The sequence below is a fragment of the Neofelis nebulosa genome, chromosome 2 (assembly GCF_028018385.1).
Source record: "Neofelis nebulosa isolate mNeoNeb1 chromosome 2, mNeoNeb1.pri, whole genome shotgun sequence".
Lineage (NCBI taxonomy): Eukaryota > Metazoa > Chordata > Mammalia > Carnivora > Felidae > Neofelis > Neofelis nebulosa.
Genome location: NC_080783.1, coordinates 173,193,263 through 173,213,039, shown reverse-complemented (window position 1 = coordinate 173,213,039; position 19,777 = coordinate 173,193,263). Strand labels below are relative to the sequence as shown.

Here is a 19,777-nt window from a genome sequence, read left to right as displayed (position 1 = left end):
AGAGGAGAGAGAACATTTAGCAGCTGCTTATGCTTCATGTCTTTTGTGGGCACTCAGAAGTCTCTCCTGGGTCTCACTGGTTCGGTTCTTATTGGACTGATTTATTTTTCCAGAATGTGTGCTTCTAATTCTTAATTTTAAGGTCAACATCTTTCCTGACTGGCACCAGAAATGTTTAACAAGGATGACTAAACTGTTCCTCATTTCCTACTTTCATTTTCCAGCGTGTGTCAGAAAGCATGCCGGCAGGAGATCAAACACCCAGGTTGAGTGCTTTGAAGTTGACTTCATGATAGATGTTGTAGAGGCAAAGACCCAACACCTTCTTCCAAGAAGCTAGAACAGGAGCAGTTAAGGATAATAACCCTTTAGAGACTGGAAAGTGATGTCTCATTGATACACATGTTCCAGGGTACCAGCTCTACCTTTTAATGGATCAGCATGGAGCTGTAGAGAAAGCAGAGGCTTTGGAGTCAGTTAAAGGTTTTCAAATCCCAGTTTATCCACCTGGCTAGCTGTTGGAAAATTGGGCAACAACTAAATTTCACTGAACTACGATTCCTTCATCTGTAAAATGGGAAGGTGGTTAAAAGAAGTGAAAAGTATATACCAAAATCAACCAGCACAGCATAATAGCTCATAGAAAATACTCAATGAAAGGAAATTAATACGGACCATAGCAATAATCAGAATCTGTTCTTCAAGGAAGAAAGCGAGCAGATGTTTGAAGTGGCAATTCACCAGTATGGAGCAGACAAGGACCACCTCTCGGCAAATCATTTTTGATTGCCTTAATAGATAAAGGTCTGTTCATATGGTGTATGTCTTTCTGTGTATGTTTTGGCAAATCGTGTCCTTCAAGTTATTGGCACATTTCATGGAGGTTATCAAAGTTGTGGACATAGAATTGTTCATAGTATCACTTCAATATCCTCTCAGTGTCCATGAGATTGTAGTAATTAATGTCCTTCTTTCAAGATGGACTGTTCATTTATGGATTAGAGAATATAAAGGTAGAAGGAATATTTGGGGGGGGATCAAACCCCCAGTTTTTTAAAGTTTGCTTATACATTTTGAAAAAGAGAGTGTGTGAGCAGGGGGAGGGACAGAGAGAGGAAGTGAATTCCAGCAGGCCCTGAACTGTCAGTACAGAGCCTGATGTGAAGCTCAAACCCAAGAACCCAGATGCTTAACCAACTGAGCCACCCAGGTGTCCCAAACCCCCAGGTTTGGACAGATTAAATCTGAGATAACAATAAAACAACCAAATGGAGAAATTGAGAAGGAATTGGATAAACAAGATGCAGTTTAGTGTGTCCTATAAGCTCATTGTATAAAGGAAGAGGGAGAGAGGAACTGTATTAAATGTTGCTAGTAGAGCAAATTAAGATGTGGATAAGATTCAATCTTTCAATTTATCATTTAATCTTTCAAAATAGCGATCTGGAATTATAGATGTTTTGACAAGAACAGGTGTAATGGAGCTATGACTCAAAATTTGGATTGGACTGGACTCAAGACAAAGTGAGAGGAGATGAATCAGAGAGTGAGGAAAGCGGACTCTTTAGAGGAGTGTGTTATGCTGTCCTCTGAGAAGCACACTCCAAGATGGAATTATATGTGCAAGGATTCATTTAGTGAACATAGCTGTGTTGGAGAAAATGGAGAGGGAGCTAAAAGAGCTGGTAGAGTCCCCTGAGTGTGATGCAAGCCTGATCTTGCAAGAAAGAGAAAGAGGTCAAACGTCGGGGGGACACATCAGATGTTGTGCATCTTAAAGACATTTCTACAGGTTGTCAGAGTCCTTGAGCCAAGGTCTGCCATCAGAGGATTCCCATTTCAGTGGACTAAGTGTACCTGCTTCAGGGTCATGCTGCACTTAGTCATTGACTAGAGGTAGCTGTGGGACACATGGCCTTTGTGCAAATGTAGAGGTGGATTTCAGAGCATGGCCACTGGGCTTTTAGTTACACTCCCTGTAGTTGGAGGTTGCCAGAGGCATTTTAATGGCTGCCATAAGGATTTTTTTTCTGTAAAAAAGCAGAAGGAAATAGTGTGGTACATGAATGAAAACATGTTCTCTTTATAAATGGAAAATTTGCATGTCTATGTGATTATGAAAATTGATGATATAGGAAATAAAGTGGAGTTGCTGGAGCTATGTTCTTGAGGAGGTGTCAGGAAATGGGATGTGGTATAAGAGTGGAAGGGTTGAGGTCTGTACAGGGGTATGTGAAGAGTTTGGGCATTAAAACAGGGTCAGGAAGAAACAGGTAAATTTATTTTGTGTCAAAGTTCTCTTCTGATTACTTCTTTCTTCTGAGGGAAATAGTAAGCAAGGTCTTAAGCTGAGAGCAAGAATGGGAGTAGGTGCAGCAGTTTGAGGAGAGAGAATATAGCTGGAATAGTCATGTAACAGAGTAGGAGAGTGAGTGAAATTAGCATAATTATCAAGCAACCTTAAAGTTGAAGTTCTGTGTGAGTTTAACTATTCTGAATTTCAAATGAGAGCAATCAGTAGGGTTTTGGTTTTTTTTCTCTAACCAGTTCTGCTGTGAGAACATTGGACAGTAAGTAGAGAATTGTATCTCAGTGAGGTTAGTAACAGATGATGATGATACTTACCATAGTGAGCATTTAGTAATGTATAGAATCGTTGAATCGATATGTTGTACACCTGAAACTAATACAACACTGGATGTCAGTAATACTTGAATATTTAAAAAAGTAAATTTAAAAATTTTCAGCGGTATATTGTTTTAAAGTATCTTTTTGCAAGTAACTTTCCATTGCATTAGTTATATTGTGGTCAGAGAATATGGTCTGTATGGTGACACATCCTTGAAATTGGTTGAGACTTCAGGGTATAGGACATAATTTTTCATAAAGGGTCTAAGGGTGCTTAAACAGGATATGTGTTCTCCAACACTGATGCAAGACTGTTTACATATATGTTCATTAGACCAAACTTGTTAGTTGTGTTGTTCAAATTTTCCATATCTTTAGTGATTGTTGTGCTTAATTTTAGACAGATAATTATTTTAAATATTCTAATGAGTCTTCAGTTTATCCATTTTTACCTCAAGTTTCACTTCCTTTTTGCCTTATGTATTTTTGAGGTCACCTTTTGAAGTGCATACAGATTTAAAATCATTAAAATTCTAGGAGAATGAAAACTTTCACTATTACATGATAATCTTTTCCCTTTTGAAAAGTGCTTTTCGCTTTCACATCAATTTTATTTAATTTTGGCATGGCTGACATAAATTTCTTTTAGATAGCATATGTCTGAGAAGTCACATTTCTTCCATTTCATTTTAATATTTTGGTGTCTTGATGGCTTTACATATATTACTTACAAATAACAAGTGTTAGTATCAAAAAAAGTCCAAACTAAAGAATTTTATTTAGAATTTTAATCTAGTCATATTTGTTGTAATTATTGTTGCATTTGGATTTATTTTTAGCACCTTTTTTGGTGCTTTTTATTAATTTTACTCCTTCTGTATCTTTGCCTTTCTTCCTTATCTTCTTTAGGATGAAATTTTTAAAAATCTCATACCATTTTTCTCCTTTTACTGATTTTAAAGTGATATACTATTTCTTTTATTTTTTTCTGGTCAACCTTAAAATTTAAGTATTTACACTTAAAGTCTAAATTATGATTAACATCTTTCCCCTTCCTTTGAATAATATAAACATCTTAAAATACTCTAATTCTAATGGTTTACCAACTGGCTTATATGGTGTCTTTTACAACATTTTAGCTTCAAATAGTTTTATTTTAAACCTACAAGTTGAAAATTATTATTTACTTTTTTATAGAGTCAATGTTTGTTTCTATTTTCACATGTTAACCTTATTATTTGTTCAATATTCCTTCTTGTTTCTCCAGCTTTTCTTGTGGGGCTGGTAATATTTTCCTGGAATACATCTTTTGTAGTTCTCTTTATTGAAGGTTTATTGGTGGTAAACTTTCTCAGTTTTGTTTACCTAAAAACCTATTTTTTCCCCTGTAATTTTGAAAAATACTTTCACTGTATATACAACTCTAAGATTCCAGCTATTTTCTAATAGCATTCTATGTATATATTTTCTTTCTCTCTCTTTAAGTTGCTATTATGGTTTTTGAGAAGTTAATTATTAGTCTAATTATTGTTCCCTTGTTGGTGAGTTAACTCTTCTCTTTATTTGTTCTTAAAATTGGTCTTTTCTTTGATATTGTTTTGTATTGATCTGATATGGCCAAGTGTAGATTTGTTTTATTTATCTAGCTTGGGATTCATTAGACTGTTGTCATCAAGGTTGAAAAATTCTTAGTGATTGTTTCTTCAAATATCCCTTCTTCTCCACTAAAAAAAATTTTTTTTTAATTTTAGGAAGAGAGAGAGAGTGGAGGAGAGAAGCAGAGTGAGAGAGGCTGAGAATTTTAAGCAGGCTCCACACTCAGCGCAGAGCCTGATGTGGGGCTCATTCCGTGATATTGGAATCATGACCTGCGCTGAAATCAATAGTCGGATGTTCAATGAAGTGAGGCACCCAGGTGTCCTCTCTTTTCTATTTTTTTAAACTCAACTTTCAACAGAACTATAATTAGATACATATTAGACCTCTCCATTTTTTTTGCTTAAGTCTCATGAACTCTTACATTGTCCCTATCTTAGTTTGTATTACATTGTGGGTCTTTCATTAGATGTTTTTTCAATTCATTCACTCTTTAGCCATCTTATCTGATACCTAATGTATTGTTTAAGTTGTTGACTTCAGTTATTATACATTCAACATTTAGAATTTCCTTTTGATTCTTTTTCAAGTCTCTGGGTTTGTTTTAATAATTGTGTGGCCTTTATGTGAAATTCCTCTTTTATTTCTTCAAACATATTGAACATATACTTATGTATATGGTCTTTAGGAGTTTATTTTTGCTGTGGACATTTTCTGCTGTCACTCATGGAGGTTTTGCTCTGTGCTACATTTGTATGCTTTGTGCTACATATGCTTTGCGCATTTTTACTGTGAAATTATATTTGAAATTATTTTACTATGAAATTTATTATGGGGCTTCCGTTGGACCTAGATTAAGGGTATATTTTTCAAGAATGAATTGTGTTTGCTTATTTTAAGTGCTGGAAAGTGCTCTTGACCCAGAAGACCTTTAAATTAAGGGCACCAGGGTGGCTCAGTCAGTTAAGCATCCAGCTTCAGCTCAGGTCATGGTCTTGTGGTTCATGAGTCCAAGCCCTGTATTGGGCTCTGTGCTGACAGCTCAGAGCCTGGAGCCTACTTCGGATTCTGTGTCTCCCTCTCTCTGCCCCTCCCCTCATGCTCATACTCTGTCTCTGTCTCTGTCTCTGTCTCTGTCTCTCTCTCTCTCTCAAAAATAGATATTAATAATATTTGTTAAAAAAGAAGACCTTTAAATTAAATGTTTAGGTTGTGGTTTTAGGAAAGATGATACTGTTGATACAGGCATCAATTCACAGGGGAAATACTTTTTCTCCTTTCATTCCTATCCAATGTTAAAAGAGTAAACTTTCCATGTAGGGCATTTTTCCTTTCCCCCCCTTTTTTTAGTTTACACTTTTGTGAATGATTTGGGAATCTCAGCTCTTTGAGGTGTCTCCATTTCTATTTTCTACCTTGTACTGGCCTTAGATCTCCTAATCTCATTCTGGACAATGAGAAGTTTGCAATACATATTTGAATCTATAAATATACAAAGGGCAGTTACCATTTAAAGTGTTTGCTTACCTGTCTGAGTCCATGCTCTTATTTTATATTTCATAATTAAGAATTTTACTTATGGTCTTGTAAGCTGAGTTCTGCATTCAAAAATGCCCTCCTCTCTTGTATTTTATCATTATTTCTAGGTATTTTACAGACAGAGAGTAGACAGGATTTTCAGTGGACCATATTTACAGAAAAAAAATCTAGAATTTTTTTCCTTGAATCTACTTTTAAAGCCATGTGTTTCCCTAGAAAATAGTCACTTTCATCCAGAACCTAAAAACTTTTTACAATAGATTGCACAAATATCATTTGCATTAATTTCCCCTGTAACTTCAAGACCTTTGTCTCCAGTTCATCCCTTATTTCATATGTTTTGTTTTCTCCCACTTATTTTTCTTCAAAATAATAATGGTTGATTTATTTCATTTATTTCTTCAAAGGAACTCTTCTGGGATTTAGTCAGCAATTAGATTGTTTAATCTATTTTCTAAGTCTTAATTAAATATGTAATTAATATATTCTAATTTACTTAGATTCTGTGAATTTTTCTTATAGTCCATTTTTGCCAAAGTTACATGCATTACGATATTAGTGTTTTAATTTTGTAATTTTCCAGATATTTCTAGGTATTTTCTAGATATCCTTCCTTTTGACATCCAAATTAAAGAGACCGTGAATTTTTTTATGTCTGCTTTATTAGCTTTTAGTATTATCACATTTTTGCCAGAAAGTATAGTGTATGATAGTCTTATTTTCTGAGTTTTATGGAGGTTTTAAAATTTTTCTAATATGTGATCATTACTAAAGCTATTCCATGGGTCCATAAAAAGAATGTGTATTTTATATTTACAGATGATAAGATTTGATTCAGCTCTATTTTTATTTATTTACGTATTTATTTCTCTAGCTTGCTTATATCTACCTATTATTTGAAAGTACTTTTGTATTATTTGAGTGCTCTGTGGCCAGAAATTCTGAGCTATTTAGCCTCCATTTTCATGAGTTTTGCTCTATATACTTTGGTTCAACTTATTTGAGTACTTTAAAAGTCACTAGTTATTGTCTCATATGATATTGTGTTTTTAGTAAACCTCCTTATCTAGGAGGCTTAATCAATTTTACCTTGATTCCAAGTCTTTCTGATAATAATAATAATGTATTCTTATTTTTTATTGGTCAAGCTTTTCATCTGCCCTTCCTTTTCATCAGTTTTTTTGAAGATGTTTTGTTTTAGACATATCACTTTTTATTTTGATTTAATATAAACATTTAAACTAAAATTTATTTATTCTATTGTAATTACCAAATATTGCTTTAACAAAATTCTTACAGTTTTACATCTGTCTTTTCCATTTACATCTGGTATTTTTAAAAGAATATGTCCTTTCTCCTTCCATTAAAAATTTCATCTTGACGTGCCTGGGTGGCTCAGTCAGTTGAGCATCTCACTCTTGGTTTCTGTTCAGGTCATGATCTCATGGTTTTGTGAGTTTGGGCCCTGTGTTGGGCTCTGTGCTGACAGCATGGAGCCTGCTTGGGTTTCTCTCTCTCCCTCTCTTCCTGCCCCTCCCCGACTCACACTGTCTCTGTCTCTTTCAAAATAAATAAATAAACTTAAAAAAATTAAAAATTTTTACCTTTATTCATAGGTAGAGAATTTTGTCATTGTTCTTCTCATTTAGAAATTTGAAAGGTATACAGTCGGCTTTTAGCTCCATTCAGAATTATATTTATAACTTTAAGTAACTGACATTTATATTTCATAATATGTGCTATATTATGAAATCCTATCTATTCTAACGTAATTCTATTAACTCGCTGGTGAAAAATGAAGACATATCACATGGTTTTACCTTCATCAATTAATGCTCTTTTGCTCTATTTTTTGTTTCTATTTGTATGATCTGGACATTTTATGCCTTTCTATTATACTTAATCTATTGTTATTTTCACATTTATGTATTTTTGATTTCCAAGAGATGGTTTTCTAACTATCATTATTTAGGCTCAATTCTCGGCTGCATGGGTTAGTGTTCATTGTGTCTTTTCATATTAAACTTCCCCACTTTTGACCACTGAATTTTGATATCTTTCTCCTTTGCATGAGGTATATCTCTATTTATTTACTTATTTATTTTAAAAAAAATTTTAATGTTTATTTATTTTTGAGAGAACGAGACAGAGTATGGGCAGGAGAGGGGCAGAGAGAGAGGGAGACACAGCATCTGAATCAGGCTCCAGGCTCTGAGCTGTCAGCACAGAGCCCAACATAGGGCTCGAACCCATGAGCGGGGAGATTATGACCTGAGTCAGACGCTTAACTGACTGAGCCACCCAGGTGCCCCATGAGGTGTATCTTTAAATAGGCTTTTAAGGAAAGGTATTTAAATAATAGATCTCCACAAACTTTACTAATTAGAATATTAAATTTCTGTTCATTGTTCTAAAAAGAAACCCCACAAAATAATAGTGGCTTAGAAGTTTATTTCTTTTTTCTGGAACTCATAAAAGGCACATAAAACAGCATGCTGAGATAAACTAAAGTAAGTATTGCCTGAAGCTGTGCTTTGCACACATTATCTCATTTAATCTTTGCAAGAGCCCTAGAGGTGGAATTGAGCGATCTCTAGATCTCTATTCTGAAGACAGAAAACTCAAAGGGCAAAAGTATGTGGCCCGATGCTAGTAGGTGGCAGACGTGGGGGGTGTGGTACCTGCCTCTCTTCACTTCAGTATACTGCCTCCACCTCCGAGGAAGTAAGTGGCATAATAGAAGTAAGGATAAAGTGTATAGAGACAGAGCTGAGTAGTCAATGAATTCTTCCTGGGAACAGTCTTTCAGGGAAGCATCGGACAGCAGTGATATTTGAGAACAACTTTGAATAATTAATGCACATTTTTAGGTGAGCAGGAAATGAATAATTAATGCGTGTTTTAGGTGAGCACGTTTTTAGGTGAGCCTTAGCACTCTAGGCTAAGAAGAAGGCATGAGCAAAAGGTAGGTAAGCTTTGGTTCCTTAAAGAAATGAATCAAAACTTTCTATTCATTTGTAAACATAAAATAGGTGCTTAATAAAGTCACATTGGCTTAATTTATTTAGTCATTCTCTTGGTCCTATGCAGCAGACAGCTGGCCTCTCTAATATTGTCCTCCCCTTTCTCTGTAGTAAGAGAACCTGGGTGTTATTAGAGGCAGCAAGCACCCAGACAGAACACTGTGGTTCCCAGCCTCCTTTGCAGCTTGAGGACACAAACAGAAATTGTTAGGAGGACTGCTGGAAAGTTCCATCAGAAACAGATAGACAGCTCAATCTGTCCCTTTTTACTCTTTGCTCATATGTTCTGACCTTCTTAGAATCATGTATTCACAGTCCTGGGAGCAGTGGCTGAGACCATAGGTCAACCTTGAAGATGGAAACCACATGATAGTGACAATAAAACTGGACAGCAGAAGGACCCTGGGTCCCTGATGACAGTGTGAGTTTACTGTACCAATCCTGTGTCTACTTTAAGATATATTTTATGCAAAACATCAATTTCCATCTTGTTTTGGACACTGTTATTTCTATCCTCTGCTATAGTGGCCAAATGCAATTCCTAAGTGAGTATCCCAAATTCAGTATCAATTCCAGGAGTGTAGGTGACTGGGACACTTATGAATACTTACAGCTAGAAATTACTCCTTAGAAAATGTGCAGAAATACTGAGAAAATTTCCCAGCTGGACCCCATTCCCAAGGTGGATCTCAAAGACAGTTTTACATCAACTGTATAACCTGGAAGAATTCCAGAAGCCTTTCAGGAAGAGAAAGTGGCTGCTGTTGCTGCTGATACTGCTATAGTTGAGTGGAAACTGAAAGGCCGGAATGATGACCTTTCAAGAAGAACAAATGTTATTAAATAATGGATTTTGTCCCACCTCCTACAACAGTCAAGAGCAAAAGGATGAAAAGGGAATCCTATTCTTCTATTAATAACTCTGAGAGTCAGCCTCATGCTGACAAAGCAGAAAGCAACTGTAAAATTAGCAATTTTGCCTGCAAATTAGCCCCTTGCAAAGCCATAAAAAGAGAAAAGGAATTAAGAAAAATTCTATTAATGGAGTCAAGGATGGAAAAACCAAGAGTGACAGAGCATAAATACCCAGAAAACTGATACTTATTTTAAGGACGATATTATCCAGGTTTTAAATAGCGGCTTATAGCTCTGTATGAAGAAAGTGTTAATTTATAACCCTTGGATCAGTGGCCTTTCTTAATGGCTCCTTGGAGCAAATCTATCAGAACTTGAAGAGCCTAAGGCTTACGTTGATGTTAATGAAAACTACCCCATCCACCCCTACTGAGATATTACTATTCCACTTTAGAAAGAAAGACAATGCAGTACATGGGAAGGCATTAAATTTCAGGAGGCAGACAAAGTTAGGTTTGAACCTGGCTATGTCCCTTCCATAGAAGTCTTTAAACCATCCTGGACTGCTGTTTTGTCTTCTGTCAAAGCAGAGGGTGATTATGCACCATTGTGTTAATAGCATTAAATTAAGTAACATGCGAAGAATTTGGTCCCTACTAGATTGTTAGCAAATGTTAATCCCTTCCTTATCAGAGGGTCAGAAACATCAAACCTGGCAAACCCGTGCAAAGCACTTAAGTTTAGCTCTGGGAAACTCACCCCATAAGAAGTCAGTCCCTCCAGGGGAGCTGAACACATTTTCATAATTTATGACTGGTCTCAGGCAACAGGCCCCCATTTGCAATTTTATGAAAATGATAAATCAATATTCAATACTGGGGGATAATCGGGAGAAAGGAAAAGAGACTTCTTTAACAATAAAAAGGCAGGGGGCTTCATTTCCAACAAGAAACGTACCCAGGGGGAGAAATTTGAAATTGGTGCAGTTTGCTTCATTATAATGTTGGCAGTTTCCACAGCCGTTGTCCTCTAATGTCATCCAAGAGGAGGTGAAGAGTTTGGGGCTCTGTTGGAGTGCCTGGGTGAGTCTCCTCTTGCTTTCTTGGTTCAAGAGGGTTATTTTATATCTGAAACACACATTTTCCCTCTAGGGCTAAAAAATGGCAAAAAACAGACAAAGCAATTAAATCCACAATGCCCACGGAAGGTGAATATTGTTTGAAAGTGGATATATCATTGAAAAAGATCTTAGCAGCACTTAAAAAATCTTTTCCTAATTGATGGCCAGAGCTCATCAGATGGGGCAAATTTGTTAAAATTTTTTTAATGTTTATTTATTTTTGACAGAGAGAGAGAGAGAGAGAGACAGAGCATGAACATGGGAGGGGCAGAGAGAGAGGGAGACACAGAATCTGAAGCAGGCTCCAGGCTCTGAGCTGTCAGCACAGAGCCCGACGCAGGGCTCAAACTCACGAACCGCGAGATTATGACCTGAGCCAAGGTAGGACGCTCAACTGCCTAAGCCACCCAGGCTCCCCAAGACGGAGCAAATTTGTAAAACTCTGACTGAACTAGTGACACGAGTCAGAACCACCTCCAAACATTGTAGTAGAAACCCAGAATGCATCCCCTCCAAGGTCTTCACATCTTACTGAAGGTCAGAAGATCTGGTTTAGGGGCGCCTGGGTGGCGCAGTCGGTTAAGCGTCCGACTTCAGCCAGGTCACGATCTCGCGGTCCGTGAGTTCGGGCCCCGCGTCGGGCTCTGGGCTGATGGCTCAGAGCCTGGAGCCTGTTTCCGATTCTGTGTCTCCCTTTCTCTGTGCCCCTCCCCCGTTCATGCTCTGTCTCTCTCTGTCCCAAAAATAAATAAAAAACGTTGAAAAAAAAATTTTTTAAAAAAAGAAGATCTGGTTTAGGTGGGAATCTTAGAACTAACTTAAATTTCTCAACAACATCACCACCGAATGGTCTTCCTGTGTTTGAGCACCTCCAGCAATAGTGAAGAGCATTCTTCATAGAGGAGTTTAATTTAGAACAACACAAATGAGTTGAAATGCTCTAATTTGCTGGGCAATTGTTTGTGTAGAGGATATACATTAGTTTCCTATGGCTTCCATAACAGAGTGCCACAAATTAGATGACTTAAAACAATAAACACTTATTGTGTTACAGTTTTGAAGGCACAAAATTTAAAATCCCGTGTTTGTAGGGCCATATTCCCTCTGAAACCTGTAGGGGAGAATGCTTCCTTGCTCCTAGCTTCTTGTTTCTGCATTGATACAACCCTCTGCAAGATTTTTTTACATGTGTAATATCCTCTACATATATTTGTGTTGAATTAATCTGTGGCATAATTTCTAACTCTAAGTGAAACAACTTCCTGGGCAGCCCAGGAAACAACAGTGTTGTTCTCTCTACAACAGTGGAGAGAAACTTTGAGAGGAAGTATGGAAAACTCCAGCATCTGGAAGAGCAGAACAAGAGGCTGCAGAAGAACATGAAGAAGAAAGAGATACCTTCGGACTTATTCTCCATCCCTCTTTGTGAGCAAGACCAGGGCTTTCTGAACTTGGTGACAGCACTGGACATGGCCACAAATGGATAGATGCCCTCAACCAGAAAAAGGTGAGCCAGATCCAGAAGACTGTGGTTGAGCCCTTTAAAAAGTTTGGTAGTGTCTTCCTTAACCTTACATGTTGGTGAAATGGCAGAGCAGTCCTGGTAAGATTGTAGGAGATTGTAGGCCAGGGTGGAAAAATACAAGGAAAAGGATGAGTTGGGGCCACTGCCGGTGAAACTCCACCAGGCTTAAGCAAAGCTTTGGCCTGTATGGGATGATTCTAAAGCCAAGAACAAGCAGCTCCTGTATAAGATAGCAGTTCTACAATAGTTCACTACATTAATTCTAGCTCAGCTTTGAGTCCTTGATTTAAGTACAGGTGGTATAATAGCCTGAAATGCATAAGATCTTTGGAGACTTGACCCAACAGCTTGGCCAGCCTGGATACCTGGATGAGCAGCGGGAGTGGGAGAATGAGGCCAGACTGAGTAAACTCAGAGCCTTCCTCTATTGTGGCTGGTAACTGAATCCCTGTCACCTTTGGAAGACTCCTGGGACACTAGTCAATTTTTCCACTCTTTTCAAGCTTTGGTGAAGGCATCGGCTCAGCAAAAAGCCCTCCCATGGGAGAAGGCTAAGGATAGAGGCAGCTCCCACTAGGGATAGAGGCAGCTCCCACTCTACCTCAGCAGCCTTTTCCAGTGAGCCTGACGCCAGAAGCCTCAAGCAGATAGTGCTGTCCCCACCCAGTAGCAAGAATCTGCAGACCCAGGTAAGCAGTATAGGAAGAGCCCCAGAGGCTTTCTTATTTCCAAAGAACTTCCCAAAGTGCATCCTGGCCTAGGGCCAAAAGCAAGCTTCCAGGCTTCAAAGGGCATGAGCTTTGCCAACTCATTTGAAGTCTTAGCCTTGCTTACATGGTTAAGATTACATCCACCTCCAAAAGACCCATCCTGGGGAGTTCACTGACCCTCATTTCCTTTCCACATCAAAGACTCTTTTTCTTTTTTTTTTTGCCCCTGGAAGAAGCCCTGCCCTCCCAGAACGTGTGAATCTGGGAAGTTGGCCTGCCCTGGCGATGGTCCTCCAGCCTGGACAGTCTCCTCACTCCAGCCTCCCAACATAACAAAGGCTAGTTTAGCCCACTTGTATCCATTAGGTCAAGGGTAGGGAAAAACCCCAAGTTGTCGTTTCCCCAGGTAACCAGGACTCAACTCAGGTCAATATCCTACCACTTAAAATATCACAGAACTATTCATAGGCCTCAAAGCCAGAACAGTGGATTTTGTGCTGGCAGTTAGGCCTGGTCAGAAAGAGAACAATACCACGAAGCTGCTTTTCAGGGGAAAGTCTCCAGAAGCAGGTAGAGGTGGTCTCCTGGGACAATTTCTAGATACCTTGCAGCTGCCAGGAGAGTGTGTGCAATGGAATGGTACATTTGGGTTGCTTAATAGTAGCTAGCACCCTGTAACCATGGTCTCTTGAAATCAGAGTTTCAAAGGATGCAGTCAGTGGCCACATATGTGGACCCATTACAAGATTATGACTCCCTTAATTCTGTGTTGTAAGAAACCAGACACCTATGCATTAGCTGAAAGTGATTCCTCCAGCTTTATACTCTTCCCCCACTGACGGCCAGAGTCTTCCCAAGGCCCTGTATCACTATCCAAGGACTCATAAACACTAGTGCCAGGTAACAAGCTCTCCATATGGTTTGTCTTTTCAGAGAAATCTTAGGAGATTAGCAGCTTGGAAGGCCGTGATAGCCGTGGAGTTGATGTCTGTTTCTATGTTCCTTTCCTTCATTTTATTGTCCGTGCAGATCATATATTCTCTTGGACACCAGCAGGAATCCTACAAGCCTTTCAAAATAATATATTTCCTCTTGTTCTTTGGGATAACCTACTTGAAACTCTTCTATGTATTTTATCCTGAATTTGTTGAGGTTTAGTATGTAAGTTACACTTGATTTATTTGTCTACATATGGTTGTCAACTGAAGTACATCCAGTATTGAAAAGGATGACTTCTTACTGGCAATGCTGTCAATGAGGATCTGTTTTCAGAATTCAAGCAGCAGATAACCTTGCAGAGCAGTGGTTCTCAACCAGTGGCACATATTGCCATCCCTGACCCAGGGGGCAGTGGCAATATCTGGAGGTACTTGTGGTTGTCAGAACTAGTATGGGTGTGGGGTGCTATTGAATAGAGGCAAAGGATGCTGCTAAACCCTGACAATCACAGGACACTCTCACACAAGACAGAACTACCTGGTCCAAATATCAATAGTATGAAGACTGAGAAACCATGACTTAGAGGAATAGTTTCCTCCTACAGCTGTTAGGCATTACTTTGGAAACTGTGTGACCTGTATTCCAGATCACATCAACTGCTTATTACTTAACATTAACATGGTCACACAGCTTAATGATTTTGGACTTTGGCTTGTTTGTATATAAAATGAGGAAAGGGGCTTTGGGGAAAGAAATTAGACCATGTTGAGCCGCTAATTGTATTTTATGGTCAAAAGAAAAAAGTGTTGGATATTCAAAGATCTTTACTGATGAAGTATTTATAATAGTGAATATTTTAAAACAGTTAAGTAGATGGCAGTTCATCTATTTCATAGAACACTATGAGGATCTTACAAAAAAGCTTTTCATAACATGGCAAATGCCTTTATGATAATGTTAAGAAAAAGTAATGGAATTCAGATTCGTATGTAATGTAGATCGGATGGAAATTTGTTACTTTGTTTCCTGAACTGCCCTTCCATATTTCTTATTGTCACACTCATCACAGTGACTAAGACTCACTTATTTATGTGAGTGTCTTTATGACTAGACTGTGTACTCCCTGTGGATGACAGGGAGAGAACTTAGTCACTTCTCTATCCCCAATGTCTCGCATGTAACTAAATGTATGTATGGTCTCTCATGAAACGTTTAAGTGCTCCATGCTTTGGTTTCCTCATCTGGAAAATGCAGGCAAAACTGTGCATACCTCAGAGTTGTTGAAAGGAATAAACAGGCAATGGGTGTATATATCATAACACATTGTATCTGACACATAATAACCACTCAGTAAAAATCAGTTATTGTTATTACTTGCATCCCAGCTCTGCCAGTAACAAGATGTGTAACCTTTGGAAAATAAATTCAGGTTGGGTCTGGTCTTCTCTTTTTCCTTCTCTCTTTTTTCCTTTGTAAACGAAGATTTGTACTAGACTCTCTTGATTCCCCTTCCCATAGTCTAGATTCTTGTATCTTTTGTTGCTACAGATTAAAGGCTTGTTTGAAGTCTAATCCTGTGCAGACTCTAAGAGGCTAAGCTAGTGCCACCACACATGGTCAGATGAGACTTGGAGAATGGGGACAGTCATCAAGAGGGAGTGTGGTGGGGGGTGGGCCGGAGACAGTGTGGTATAGGGGAAAGAGCACTGGATAAGGTGTCTGAGAACTGGGACCTTACTTGGCCCTTGTGAGGCTGTTACTTATCACTTCTCCACGGCAGCTTCCAACTTCCTCACCAGTAATAGTGGAAGAAAAAAGCTAGCAGGCTTCAGGGACTCTTTCAAATCTTACCTTGTGTGATTATGACCTTCTTGTATGCTGCCAGGCATACCATTCTGAATTTGTTCTTCTGTGCAATGGTTTGCCCCAACTACCATGTGGCCACCCTCCTCCCTCAACATTTCTAGGAGTCTAGGTTTTGAAGACAACTTGTGATGTCTTCCCTTTTAGATGCTAGCTTGTTAACCATCCCCCCTTTTTTGTTTCTGGCCAGAAATCCCAGAATAATGCAAGATTTTTGTCTGAATATCTTGGGGTCTTTTCTATTTCACGATGACCATAATGAGGCTCATGGGATTAACTGTAGGTTAAGGGGAAATAAAAAACCAAAACGACAACTATCTTTTACTGAGAAGCCAAAGGCAGTGGGAAAATCCTTCACAGGAACAGGAGAGGTTGGGGAAATAACAGATGGGAAACAATCGGAAAACAGAATAGTAACAACAAATAAATCATTAAATCTTCTGCTTACGTAGGCTTGCTCCAGAAAGAACAACAGATAAACAATGAAGACAAATTTAGACTCAGTATTTGAATCAAATTGGTAGCAAACAATAAAACTCACTACCTTTCAAGGTAGGAGTCTCCAGCCAGAGAGTGGGAAGTTTATTTATTTATTTATTTATTTATTTATTTTTAATTTTTTTTTCAACATTTTTTATTTATTTTTGGGACAGAGAGAGACAGAGCATGAGCGGGGGAGGGGCAGAGAGAGAGGGAGACACAGAATCGGAAACAGGCTCCAGGCTCCGAGCCATCAGCCCAGAGCCTGACGCGGGGCTCGAACTCACGGACCGCGAGATCGTGACCTGGCTGAAGTCGGACGCTTAACCGACTGCGCCACCCAGGCGCCCCGAGAGTGGGAAGTTTTAATACCGGAGAAGTTTCTTGCTTCTGATGACAGAGAAATGGAATAATCTCCAAATTCTTTTCAGCTCCGAACAGGTGGTTCTACCTGTGAACGAAGCCATGCTCAGAGAGGACCAGTACTGCAAGGCAGCCTTCGTATCAGGTGCCGGGCACCGTGGGAGAAGCCTTTATGTTTTCACAGTGACCCTAAGGAGAAGGCCTTAACGATTCCATTTTGCAGGTAAGAACATTGTGATTCCGACAAGGAAATCGTCTTTCCCAAGCTTATAAGAGGTACAGTAGGATTTGACTTTGTATCTGAAGACTCCTGAAGAAGCCAGAGCGCAGCTGGTTCTCCCTGTTTTGACTGCACTGGTTTGGGCTCCTGAACTACTCCATGGAAAATCCAATGAAAGAGCATGTTGTTAGCTGCTTTGCACATAGAAGGGGAGAGGAGGAGCAACAAATGAAATGACTCTACTCCTTGACATAGGAGGAAAGGGGGTGTCTGTGAGGAGGTCTTGCCTGGGAGCTCCTGCAATCAGTCAATTCATCCTCCTGGAAGCTCGAGGGCAGGCCCCTTGCCAGCTTGTCAGTGGAGAAACTGGCAAGAAGAGAACTCACTCAGAGGCTGTCAGACGCAAGAGCCTGCCCACAGGTTACACTGTGAAAGGGGGACCCTAGGAACAGGGGCAGGGGCCAAGCTGAGCAGTCAGCAGGTGGTGGGGTGGGGAGGAATGGGAATGGGGGGCCGAAATGAACCCTGTGTCTACTTTGTGCTTGGCACTGTGTTGTACTCTGTGCTTTTTAAGTATTTCCTCTTTTAATTCCTCTCTACAGACCTATTAAGTAAGTCTTATTTTCTTCATTTTTCCAAATGAAGACATGAAGACCGACACAGTTTAAGGAAACTGCTTTACATTATTCAGCAGGCCCTGGATATGAAGCCAGTTTTGTCTGATGCCAAGTTCTACATTTTCTACCAAATTATGGTTTTCCAAATTCTCTTAACTAGTGTTCCCTTTCGTGTTTCACCATATCTGCGTGCACTTGTACATTTTTCTGCAAATCAGTTCCTCTCCTTCCCAAATTTTACTTACATGAGTGCATTTTAAAAGGAAGATGTATGGTGCCATCATAAATGGAAAGCAATTTCACTTGCCACAAATAGATGGTAATAACAAAAGTAAATAAATGAAAATGCAATAGGGTTATTGAATTCTTGCTGTAGAGTCTTGTGTCTGGGAGGCTCTGTGTCCAAGGAATACTTTCCTCATGAAAGTGGAAGATTAGCTAAGTGTTAGAGCAGTGCCAAAGACATGGAGAACCAAAATGATGTTTTTCTCTTTGATGGAATCAAACAGATCGAAAGAATTGAAATTCTTGTTACGGAGGTGCCTGGGCGGCTCAGTTGGTTAGGTGTCCGAATTGGCTCAGGTCATGATCTCATGGTTCATGGATTTGGACCCTGCATCGGGCTCTCTGCTGTTAGTGTACAGCCTCTTTGGGATCCTCTCCAACCCCCTTCCCCCCACCACCTCTCCCCTGCTTGCACGCACTCTCTCTCAGAAAGAAGTGAACATTAAAAAAAAAGAGAGAGAAATTCTCTTTATGTGGTGCAAAGCTATGTATGCTTTCTCTAGCCCACCCCACACCATCTAGGACCGTCAGTGTCCCATGCCCATACTTTGGGAAACTCATCAGGATAGTGATGATATTATTAGTCTCTCTTCTGAAGTCAAGCAGGTGTGCACGTTGAATACCATCTCGGGTGAAACAACACAGATTACTAGGTAGCAAGCAGAGAGAAGGATTCAGAAAATAAATACGTACCCCTTAACGATTTTCTCACCCCAGGTCTTCAATCTAGTGTATCATAATTAAAGGTCATGACCGTTTTCTACTAAGAAACATGAACTGGTTTCTTGTTGCAGATATAAACCATTCTCAGTCCCTTAGCCTGGCATGTAAGGCCTTGCAGAATGCTGTTAGGCCTCACCACCAACATTATCCTTAGGCCACAGAGAGCCAAAGTGAATCACTCTGGTCGTTTCTTTTATACGTCCTCAAAATGTCTTATCTTCGCAGTATTGCTAATCTGTTGCTGTGTTTAGGGCACTTTTCCCTGTTGCCACAGTATATCTACACGTGTGATAGTGGTGGGCAGAGAAAGCCCAGACAGATGAGCATAAGAGAAGCGTAGTATGCGGAGGTCTGAAAGATGTCTATTGGATTTGGCGGTATGCAAGGTCTGAGAAGTGTCTCCTGGAGTTGTTTCAGTCATGTGTTAGGTAGACTGAGAATTAAGCGGGAGGTGAGTAATGGGAGGCAGCAAGACTGCACTGAGACACAAAATGAAAAATGAAGTGTTAGATAGGGGAGCCCACAAGAGGGCTCACCGCCTGTTTTTAGGGGAGGTTTGACTCCTTTTGTTTTTCCAGGAAGCAAGGAGTTAGAGAGGAAGAGGCTTCAGATCTAACTCTAGAGAATATGGGCGGGAACAGAGTCAAGAACAAATGTGAAGGGCTTGGCCCTGCACACAAGGGGGGGGGCACCTGGAGAAGCTCACAGTGAAGCGGTGACTTTCTATAAATGGAATGGAATTAGCCAAGTGAATCCATAGCACACATTACCATTAAGTGGCTGGAAGTCGGCATCTGTCTGGATTTTTGCCATTCAGTATATAACATTAGGGGAGTGAGCCGGCTGATTGTTCTGCGGAGTCACAGAACATTTAAGGTTGAAGGAAGTCTAGTCCTCTACCTTATGCTTGGATCCATGTCAGGCAGAAAGGAGGTCTACTCTCTTGAGTGGCAGGAGATTAATGCCTACACAGAAGAGAACATTTCATTTCACAAAGCCTTAAATATCAGACAATCCTCTTCCAGATAGAAATGGTGTCTACCTCCTGCCACATGGTGCTAGGTTTGCCCTTAAAGATCCCTCCAGACAGGGGCACCTGGGTGGCACAGTCAGTTGAGCGTCCGACCTTGCCTCGGGTGTGGCCTCACAGGTTCCTGAGTTTGAGCCTCGCGTCCTGCTCTGTGCTGACAGCTCGGAGCCTGGAGCCTGCTTCGGATTCTGTGTCTGCCTCTCTCTCTGCCCCTCCCCAACTTGTGCTCTCTCTCTGTCCTTCAAAAATGAATAAATGTTA

General features: G+C 39.7%; 1 pseudogene; it reads left to right on the top strand.

Moving 5' to 3' along the window:
* Window positions 1-8,717: 8,717 nt before the first annotated feature.
* Window positions 8,718-19,197, top strand: LOC131491165 (bridging integrator 3-like; annotated as a pseudogene).
* Window positions 19,198-19,777: the final 580 nt, after the last annotated feature.